At 36.0% G+C, this 11,059-nt stretch overlaps 1 protein-coding gene across 1 annotated transcript in view; it reads right to left on the bottom strand.

Moving 5' to 3' along the window:
- PCDH11X (protocadherin 11 X-linked) overlaps positions 1-11,059 on the bottom strand; it is a 527,317-nt gene that overhangs the window by 304,961 nt on the left and 211,297 nt on the right.

The following is an 11,059-nucleotide window of genomic DNA, read 5'->3' as shown; positions in this document are numbered from 1 at the left end:
TATTATTATCTATATGTCTCTTTATTCTGGTTAAGAGTTGGCTTGTGTATCTAGCTGCTCCCCTGTTGTGGGCATAGATATTTATAATTGTCATATCCACTTTGTGGATACATCCTTTAAGAATAATATAGTGTCCTTCTATATCTCTAAGTACATTCTTTAGCTTAAAAACTAATCTGTCTGATATGAGAATTGCGTACCCCATCTTTCTTTTGAGGTCCATTGGCATGAAAAGTGGTTTTCCATCTCTTCACTTTCTGTCTGGATGGGTCATGTCTTTTTATCCAATCTGCCACCCTGTGGCATTTTATGGGAGCATTTAGGCCATTCACATTGACAGTGATTATTGAGAGATATGATTTTAATGATGTCATGTTGCCTGCAAAGTCTTTGTTTCTATAGATTGTAAATTTCTGTTCTCTATCACTCTTGGGGCCCTTTTACTTTTATAGAACCCCCCTTAATATCTCCCGTAGGGCTGGTTTCATGGTTACTAATTTGGTCAGTGTCTGGAGATCCTGGAAGGTCTTTATTTCCCCATGAATTCTGAATGACAGCCTTGCTGTATGAAGGATCCTTGGTTGCATGTTTTTCTCTGATAGAGCTTTAAAAGTATCTTGCCAACCCTTCCTCTCATTCCAGGTCTGTTTAGACAGGTCTGATGGAATTCTGATATTTTTGCCCTTGTATGTGGGAAATTTCTTCACCCTGGCTGCTTTCAATATTGTATCCTTGGATCTAATATTTGCGAATTGCACTATGACGTGACGTGGCTTAGGTTTGTCATGGTTGACCTTGGGAGGGGTCCTCTCTGCCTTTGGACATGAATGCTTGTTTCCTTTGTTAGATTAAGGAAGTTTTCAGCTGCAATTTGTTCAAATATCTCTTCTATACCTCTCTCTTTCTCCACCCCCCTGGGGATGCCAATGATTCTGACATTGGAATGTTTCATTGAGTCAGTAATCTCCCGTAATCTACATTCTTGAGTTTGGATTTTTTTGAGCCAAGTCTCTGTTTTAACTTTATCTTCTACCATCCCATCCTCCAATTCACTAATTCGTTCTTCTGCCTCATTTACCCTGGCCGTCAGTGCATCTAGTTTAGACTGCATTTGATTCATAGCATTTTTAATTTCTGCCAGACTCGCTCTCATTTCTGCCCTGAGAGAGTCTATATTCTCGTTAATATTTTCATTAATAGTTTTTTCAAGCCTACACATCATTTTGACCATTGTTACTCTGAACTCCATTTCTGACAATTTGGTTATTTCCATATCCATCAGCTCTGTGGCTGAGGCCACAGACTCATTATCTTTTCTTTGCTAGGGGGGATTTCTCCTTCGCTTCATTCTGATGAGGAGAGGTTGTGGGGATGCCCAGAGCCCAAGTTATTGACCAGGACACAGGCAGTGTCACTTGTTTTATAGGGACCTTAGGAATGTCGGCTTCCTGATTTTTCAGCCTGCCTTCTGGGAGTTTTTCTTCCTATATCTGTGCACGGATTCACAGCTCCCCATTTCGTACCTCAATACTCAGCACTGGAGATGTTCGTTTGTAGAGATCTACGTGTATCTTCCTGCGTCTCAGGCTGATTCCGTGGGTTTCAGAATGGTATGGTAGATATCCAGCTCGATGAAGGACCAGCTGAGAAAGGGTCACCTACTCCTCCACCATCTTTTCTCCTCCTTGCAGAAAGTGGTCGCTTTTCTGTTCATAGACTTTCTGCTACTCTTTTCTTTGTTCTCCAGTTGCATTCATAGGTATTCAGAATGGTTTGGTAGCTCTCTTGCTGAATTCCTGAGACCAGATGAACTTTAGGACTCCTGCTCCTCCGCCATCTTGGAATGCCAAGCTGGAGCTCAACTTCTGTTTTAAACTGGGTTCCTTGCAGAAAATGGTCATTTTCTGTTCATAGAGTTGTTGCCATTCTTTTCTTCATTCTCCAGTTGAGTTTGTAGGTGTTCAGAATGGTCTCTAAAATTACATTTATAAGAATGCAGCCACACAGCCTCCAAATAACAGCCACATACTGACTCCTCTCACACACGTTAGGCTTCCCAGACTGCAGTCCACAGCTCACAGCCCAAAAGTTACAGTTTAAAACGCAAAACGTTGGGGCTCCTGGGTGGCTCAGTCGTTAAGCATCTGCCTTCAGCTCAAATTATTTATAAAATCATTTTTAAAAAGAGATTATATTAAATATTTAATAATTAAATTAATATTTATTTAATAATTTAATATTTATTTAAATTATTTACAATAGTATTATTTATATTATTAAATATTAAATAATAAATTATTATTATTTATTTAAATTATTAAATATTATTTATAATAAAATCTTTAAAAAATAAAGTAAAAAAATAAAAAGCAAAACCTTCTTTACTTCAAAAGAAAGTAACAAAGGAAAAGCAAACTTTTTAGGAACCATTAAGTTGCCATGTCTGGGACAAAATATATTGGCTATAAACATTTTCTATGTTGCAACAGACTTTCACCAACAGATATATCCACTTTTTATAGTTTTAACAAATTTTTAGTTCTTAGTTACTGGATTTTTTAAATGCTCAGTTGTTTTAGAGAAGTGATGAAAGAAAATAAAAAGTGGATAATGAAATAAGATCTCACCAAAAAACGAGAAAAGTCTCATCATGGGAAGATGGGAGAAGAATATATTGTCTTTCATAAGTTACTGCATATCATTTCTTTGTTGATGTATTCATTCTATTCTAGCTTTATTTAGTAGTTTGTTTAAAAAATAGTGATATGTCTTTCCTCTGTTTTTTTTTTTTTGGAGCTATACTTGTGTTGTGCCTCAATAAATATCAGAGCCAACAAGTCTTCTATATTACTTTTTTGCAAGGTGACCCTAACTTATAACTCTGTTCAAAATATGGAATTTATTTGGACCACTATTTTCTTTTATATTTGAATTAATACCATTAAAATCAGTGCAACTTTGTCATTAATATTTCAATATCGGCTCCTGTGTATCATCACATGAATAGATACTAAAGAGATTTCTTCCTAGGCAGAGAAACCTACATTAAAAATGTACACACAGGGACACCTGTGGCTCAGTTGGTTGAGTGTCAAACTCTTGATTTCAGCTCAGGTCATGATCTTAGGGTGGTGAGTTCAAGCCCTGTGCCAGCTTTGTGCTGGGTATGGAGCCTGCTCAAGTTTCTCTCTCTCTCTCCTCTCTCTCCCTCTCTGAAAAAAAAATCTTAAAAAAATGACAATTTCAATTTAAAAATGTACACACAAACTAACTTTTTATTCATAATTAGTTTTTGCTGACATTTATAAAAAATGAAAAGCCCTAGGCCAGCATTAAATTGGTTATTTGACATGGAAACATTTTTAGCCTGCTTCTATTCTAGTCGAATGTCAAACTTTAAGTGATCAAAAAAAAATTAACTCTTTTTTTATAATAATATTTTTTATTATATTATGTTAGTCACCATACAGTAATTAACACTTAATAATAGCATTTAAGGGGAACCTGGGAGCCTCAGTCATTAAGAGTCTGCCTTCGGCTCAGGGCATGATCCAAGGGTTCTGGGATCGAGCCCCACATCAGGCTCCCTGCTCCACTGGAAGCCTGCTTCTTCCTCTCCCACTCCCCCTGCTTGTGTTACCTCTCTCTCTGGCTGTCACTCTGTTTGTCAAGTAAATAAATAAAGTCTTAAAAAAATCTGATTAATTCGATGGCAACTTCTAAAACCAGACTTGTGTAATTTTCCATTAGCAGAGCCATATATTTGATTATTATACCAATACTATGATTGGGAAAATTGACCAAATATTATTAAAAATGTAAAAATTTAATTGAAAATGTAAGTTTTAAATTTAAGAGATAGTGGTGAATTTTATTCACTTTAATGAATTTACTTCAATGAAGCTATAAAGATGTTAATTACAGGAGGTGGGTTGTAGTAACCAGAATTTGAAGCTGACATTAAACGATCCCCACCCTTGTATAACACCTTGTACTTTGAGTGTGAGTATATGATGAATATATGATGAGATATTACACTCATGATTATGTTAAATTATATGACAAAAAAGGGGATTAATCTGGTTGGGTCTCCTAATCTTGTGAGCACTTTAAAAGCAGAACATTTTTCAGCTGGTCAAAGAAAAGAAGTCAGAGAGATGCCGACCAGGTGTTCTGGATGAAAACAAGCATTCGTGTTGTGAACTGCCTATGTTGAAGGCCACATATCAAGGAATTTTGAGTGAATTCTACAGTTGTCCCCAGCCAACAGCTGGCAGGTAAACGGGACCCTCAATCCCACCACTGAAAACAAGGAATTTTGAAAACAACCAGTGTGCTTGTAGGAGGACTTTGACCCCCAGATGACAACTTCAAGCCCTGGTCAGTGCCAGTGAGAACCTCAGTAAAGAATCTAGTCATACTGTACCTGGACTTATGACCTAAAGAAACTGTCAGATAATAAATTTGTGTGTGTGTTTTTTTTATGCCACTAAGTAATCTGTTAGCTAGCAATAGAAAACTAATAAGTGCATATACAAGTATTAATTGTAACATTATTTCAACTTTGTTGGTTATCTGAACATTCTATTAATTAAATGTTGAGCTAAGAAGAAAAAAATCTTAAAGGGTGAGCAATATTAGAGAAGTGGCTTCTTAATATTTCAACAATAAGCTTTGGTCTGAGTGAAAAAATAAAGTGTGCTGCTTACTAATCTTAGGCATAGTTCTGGACATGAGCCAAAGGGTACAGAAACAGGTAATGGGGTATAACAAATAAGTACAGTTATGGTACATAATGAAGTAGAAATAAGTGTTCTGAGTTACATTACAATGTTCGATCAGTTGGGTCAGTGAAAGTTAAGTTAAAGGTGGACGTATCAATCTCCCTAGTTTTCTGGAAAGAGAGTAATGTATACTCTCAGTAATACAGAACTGCATGATTCAGTGAAGATGTTTTAAAGTATCACAGACAGGGGTGCCTGCGTGGCACAGTCATTAAACATCTGCCTTCAGCTCAGGGCTTGATCCCGGTGTTCTGGGATCGAGCCCCACATCAGGCTCCTCCTCTAGGGGCTTGCTTCTTCCTCTCCCACTCACCCTGGTGTGTTCCCTCTCTTGTTGGCTGTCTCTCTCTGTCAAATTAATAAATAAAATCTTTAAATAAAAAGGATCACAGACAAAAAATATTTCTTTTTTTTAAGTTTTGTTTTGTTTTTTGGTCAGAGAGAGAGAGCACAAACAGGGAAGCAGTAGGCAGAGGGAGAAGCAGTCTCCCCATTGAGCAAAAGCCCAATGTGGGGGACTAGATCCCAGGACCTAAGATCATGACCTGACCTGAAGGCTTAACCGACTGAGCCACCCAAGCACCCCAAAAAGTATCATTTCAATTGCAGTTCCTCTGTATCAGTTCCCCTAAGTTAATTTTCATGCCTAGGTATATTAAAATTAAAAGTGGAATTTACCATGGATATCCCAAAACATATATGATTTCCATTTGAAACAAGTGCATGGCTCTGAAAGTTTTTCCTTTTCTTTTTTTTTTTTTTAGGGATTTGAGAGGATAACTTTATTTCTTCCTTTGAGAGTTTGATTGCTTTCTTTTAAGTTTTTAACTTAAAGTCCATATAGTTAACATATAGTGTAATGTTGGTTTCAGGTGTACAAGAGTGTTTCAACACTTCCATACAACACCTCGTACTCATTGCAAGTGCCCTCCTCCTTAATCCCCATCACATCTTTAACCCATCCCCCCACCCACCTATCTTCTGGTAACCATCGATTTGTTCTCTACAGTTCAGAGAGTGTTTCATCAATTGCCTCTCTCTCTCCTTTTTTTCCTCCTGTGCTCATTTGTTTTGTTTCTTAAATTCCATATATTACTGAAATTGTATGGTGTTTGTCTTTCTCTGGCTGACTTATTTCACTTAGCATAACTCTCTCTAGCTCCATCCACATCATTGCAAATGGCAAGATTTCATTTTTTTTTATGGCTGAGTAATATTCTGGTAAATGTATGTATATATGTGTATACATATTAATGTATATATATGTGTATACATATGTGTGTGTATATATGTGTATACATATATATACATACATTTATAGTTATTGAATATATATGGTTATTGAACAATATATACTGCCATATATGTATATATGTCACCCCTTCTTACCCATTCATCAGTTAATGGACACGTGCTATTTCCATAATTTGCCTACTGTATATAATGATGCTATGAACATCAGTGTACATGTATCCCATTGAACTACTATTTTTGTATTCCTTAGATAGATACCTAGTAAAACAATAGCTAGATTGTAGGGTAGTTCTATTTTGACATTGTGAGCAACTTCCTACTGTTTTCCAGAGTGGTTATACCAGTTTGCATTCCCACCAGCAGAGCCAGAGGGTTCCCCTTTCTCCACATCCTTGCTAACACCTGTTGTTTCTTGTGTTGTTGATTTTAGCCATTCTGACGTGTGTGAGGTGATATCTCATTGCAGTTTTGATTTGCATTTCTCTGATGATAAGTGATGTTGAGCATCTTCTCCTGTGTCTGTTCTCCTGTATTTTTTCTTTGGAAAACTATCTATTCATGTCTCTGTCCATTTTTTAATTGAATTATTTGTTTTTTGGGCATTGAGTATTTGAAGTTTTACAGATTTTGGATATTAATTTTTTATCAGATATGTCACTTGCAAATATCTTCTCTCATTCCAAAGATTGCCTTTAGTTTTGTTGATCGTTTTCTTCACTGTAAAGAAGCTTTTTATTTTTAGGCAGTCCCAACAGGTTGTTTATACTTTTATTTCCTTTGCCTCAGGGGACATAACCAGTAAGAAGCTTCTACAACAGCTGTCAAAGAGCTTTCTGTCTGTGTTCTCCTCCAGGATTTTGATGGTTTCCTGCCTCACAGTTAGGTCTTTCATTCATTTTGAATTTATTTTTGTGTATGGTGTAACAAAGTGGTCCAGTTTCATTCCTGTAATTTTGCTGTCCAGTTTTCCCAACACTATTTGTTGAATAGACTGCATTTTTCCCATTGGATATTCTTTCCTGCTTTGTCAAAGATTAATTGGCCATATAGTTGTGGGACTATTTCTGGGTTTTCTATTTGGTTCCACTGATCTATGTGCCTGTTTTTGTGCCAGTACTATACTGTCTTGGTCAATACAAGTTTGTAATACAACTTGAAGTTGGGAATTGTGATGTCTCCACTTTCGCTTTTCTTTTTCAAGATTGTTTTGGCTATTTGGGGTTGTTACTTTTCTGTACAAATTTTAGGGTTGTTTGTTAAAGCTCTAGGAAAGTGCTGGTGGTATTTTGATAGAGATTGCATTAAATGTGTAGAGTGCTTTGGATAATATAGACATTTTAACAATATTTGTTCTTCCAGGACAAGAATATGGAATATTTTTCCATTTGCTGGTGCCATCTTCAATTTCTTTGATCAGCGTTTTATAGTTTCAGAATACAGACCTTTTACCTCTTTGGTGAGGTTTATTCCTAGTGTTGATTTTGTGATTTATCTTTCTGCTACATTTTTGATGTGTAGAATTAAACATATTTCTGTGTTTTGATTTTGTATCCTGCAACTTTACTGAATTTATCAGTTCTTGCAATTTTTTGGTGAAGTCTCTCAGGTTTTCTGTATAGAGTATTATGTCACCAGCAAATAGCAAAAGTTTGACTTCTTCTTTGCTGATTTGAATGCCCTTTATTTCTTTGTGTTGTCTGGTTGCTGTGGCAAGGCCTTCCAATATTGTATTAAGTAACATAGTGTTGAGAGTGGACATCCCTGTCTTGCTCATGACCTTAGAGGAAAAGCTGTCAATTTTTCCCTCTGGTGGTAATATTAGCTGTGAATTTTTTGCATTTGGCCTTTACTAATTTGAAGTATGTTTCCTCTGACCTTACTTTGTTGAGGGTCTTTAATATGACTGGATGTTTTATTTTGTCAAATGCTTTTTCTGCAATATTTGAACAATCATATGACTCATCCTCTCTTTTATCAATGTGGTTTATCACACTGATTGATTTGTGACAATTGAACCAAACTTGCAGCACAGAAATAAATCCCACTTGATCGTGGTGAATGATTTTTGTTAATGTGCTGGTGGATTTGATTTGCTAGTATTGAGAATTTTTGCATGCATGTGCATCAAGGATATTGACCTGTAGTTCTTTCTTTTTAGTGGAGTCTTTGTCTGGTTTTGGTATCAGGGTATTGCTGGCTTCAGAATGAATTAGGGACTTTTCCTTTCTTTTCTATTTTTTGGAATATTTTGAGAATAGGTGTTATCTTTTCTTGAAATATTTGGTAGAATTCACATGTGAAGCCATCTGATCCTGGACTTTTGTTTGTTGTTAGATTTTTTATTGATTCAGTTGCTGGTTATCAGTCTGTTCAAGTTTTCTTTTTCTTTATGTTTCAGTTTTGGTAGTTTATATGTTTATATTAATTTATCTATTTGTTCCTGGTTCTGCAATTTGTTGGCATATAGTTGTTCATAACATTCTTTTATAATTGCTTGTATTTCAGTGGTCTTGGTTGTTATTTCTCCTTTCTCATTTGTGATTAAATTTTTGGGGTCCTTTTATTTTTCTTTTTATAAGTCTGGCTAGTGGTTTATCAATTTTAAAAATTTTGTGAAAGAACCAGCTCCTGGTCTGTGATCTGTTCTAATGTGTTGTTTGTTTGTTTGTTTATAGTTTCTATATAATTTATTTCTCCTCTAGTGTTGACTATTTCCCTTCCATTAGAGTTAGGCTTCATTTGTTGTTCTTTTCCTACCTCCTTTAGGTGTTAGGTTACATTGTTTATTTGAGATTTTTCTTGTTTCTTAAGGTAGGCCTATATTGCTAAATACCTCTTAAGACAGCTTCTGCTACATCCCAAGTTTTGGACCACTGTATTTTCATTTTCATTTGTTCCCATATATGTTTGTTTGTTAATTTCTTTGACTTCCTGTTGACTCATTCATACTTTAGTAGCAAGTTGCTTAACCTCCATTTATTTGTGGTCTTTCCAAACTTTTTCTTGTGGTTGACTTCTAGTTTCAGAATGTTGTGGTCAGAAAAGATGCATGGTATGATTTCAATCTTTGTGTACTTGTTGAAGCCTGATTTGTGACCAAGTATGTGATGTATTCTGGAGAATGTCCCATGTGCTCTTGAAAAGAATGTGTATTCTGCTGCCTTAGGATGCAATGTTCTGAATGTATCTGTTAAGTCAATCTGCTGCAGTGCGTCGTTCAAAGTGATTAGTTCCTTGTTGATTTCTGCTTAGATGATCTGTCTATTGATGTAAGTGAGGAGTTAAAGTCTCTTACTATTAGTGTATTATTATTGAGTCCTTAACATTTATTTTTTAAAAGATTTTATTTACTTATTTGAAAGAGAGAGAGTGAGAGAGCACAAGTAGAGGGAGTGGCAGAAGGAGAGGGAGAAACAACCTCCCTGCTGAGCAGGGAACCAGAGGCAGGGCTCAATGCCAGGAGCCTGAGATTATGACCTGATCCAAAGGCAGGTGCTCAACTGACTGAGCCACCCAGGCGGCCATGTTATTAATTGTTTTATATATTTGGGTGTTCCCATGTTCAGGGCAAAAATACATAAAATTGTTAGATCTTCTTGTTGTTAGTCCCCTTCATTATGATGCAGTGCCCTTCATCTCTTGTTATAGTCGTTGATTTAAAATCTAGTTTATCTGCTATAAGTATTAGTATTCCAGCTTTCTTTTGATGTCCATTTTTCTGCATTTCTTTGCTTTCAACCTGCAGGTGTCTCTGGGTCAAAAATGAGTCTCTGGTAGGCAGCACATAGGTGGGTCTTGTTTTTTGTTTTTGTTTTTCTTTATCTCCTTGTTTTGCTAATACATCCTGACACCATGTTTCTTTTGATTGCAGCATTTAGTACATTTACATTCAGAGAAATTATTGATAGATTTGTATGTAGTGCCATTTTATTAGTTGTTGTGTCAATGTTTCTGGAGATTTTCTCTGTTCCTTTTTTTCTTTGTCACTTTTGGTTTCTTCTTTCCACCCAAAGAGTACACTTTAATATTTCTTGTAGGTCTGGTTTCATGGTCATGAATTCCTTTAGTTTTTGTTTGTCTGGGAAACTCTTTACCTCTCTTTCTATTCTGAATGATAGCCTTACTGGATAGAGTATTCTTGTTTACATGTTTTTCCCATTCAGCACATTGAATGTATCATGCCACTCTTTTCTGACTTGACAAGTTTCTGTTGAAAAAACTCCAGATTGCCTTATGGGTCTCCTTTGTTGGTTAAGGACTTCTTTTGTCTCATTGTTTTTTAGATTTTTTCTTTATCACTATATTTTGCAATGTAATTACAGTATGTCTTATTGTTGGGGTGCCTGGGTGACTCAGTTGGTTAAACATCCAACTCTTGGTTTTGGCTTAGGTCGTGATCTAATGGATCATGTGATTGAGTCCCCATCAGGCTCTGTGCTCAGGGGGGAGGCTTCTTGAGGATTCTCTCCCTCTGCCCTTCTTCATTCACTCTCTCTCACTCTCTTTCAAATAAATTTAAATTTTTTTAAAAAAAATATGTCTTTTTGTTGGCCTGGTATTATTGACTTTGATGGGAATTCTCTGTGCCTCCTAGATCTGGATGTCAGTTTCCAGATTAGCATAGTTTTCAGGTATTATTCTAAATAATTTCTTTGCCCCATTTCTCTCTTCTTATAATGCAAATGTTATTATGAATGATGGAGTCACTTGATTCCCTGTCTTCTCATGTTGCATAATTCTTTCTCTCATTTGTTCAGATTCATTACTTACCATTACTTGGTCTTCTAGGTCACTAATTCATTCCTCTGCTTCTTCCAGCCTGCTGTTCATTGCATGAGGTATGTTTCTAATCTCAGTTATGGCACTCTTCATCTCTGATACTTACTTAACTCTTTTACCTCTGTGGTAAGGGTCTCACTGGTAGCAACAATTCTTTTCTCAAGACCAGTGAGTATACTTCTGCTAGTTGCTTTGTATTCTCCATTACACATATTACTTGTATTTGTTTGTCTTAGATCTGT

This window comes from Ailuropoda melanoleuca, chromosome X (genome assembly GCF_002007445.2).
Source record: "Ailuropoda melanoleuca isolate Jingjing chromosome X, ASM200744v2, whole genome shotgun sequence".
In the NCBI taxonomy this organism is placed as follows: domain Eukaryota; kingdom Metazoa; phylum Chordata; class Mammalia; order Carnivora; family Ursidae; genus Ailuropoda; species Ailuropoda melanoleuca.
This window is presented reverse-complemented; position numbering and strand designations above follow the sequence as displayed.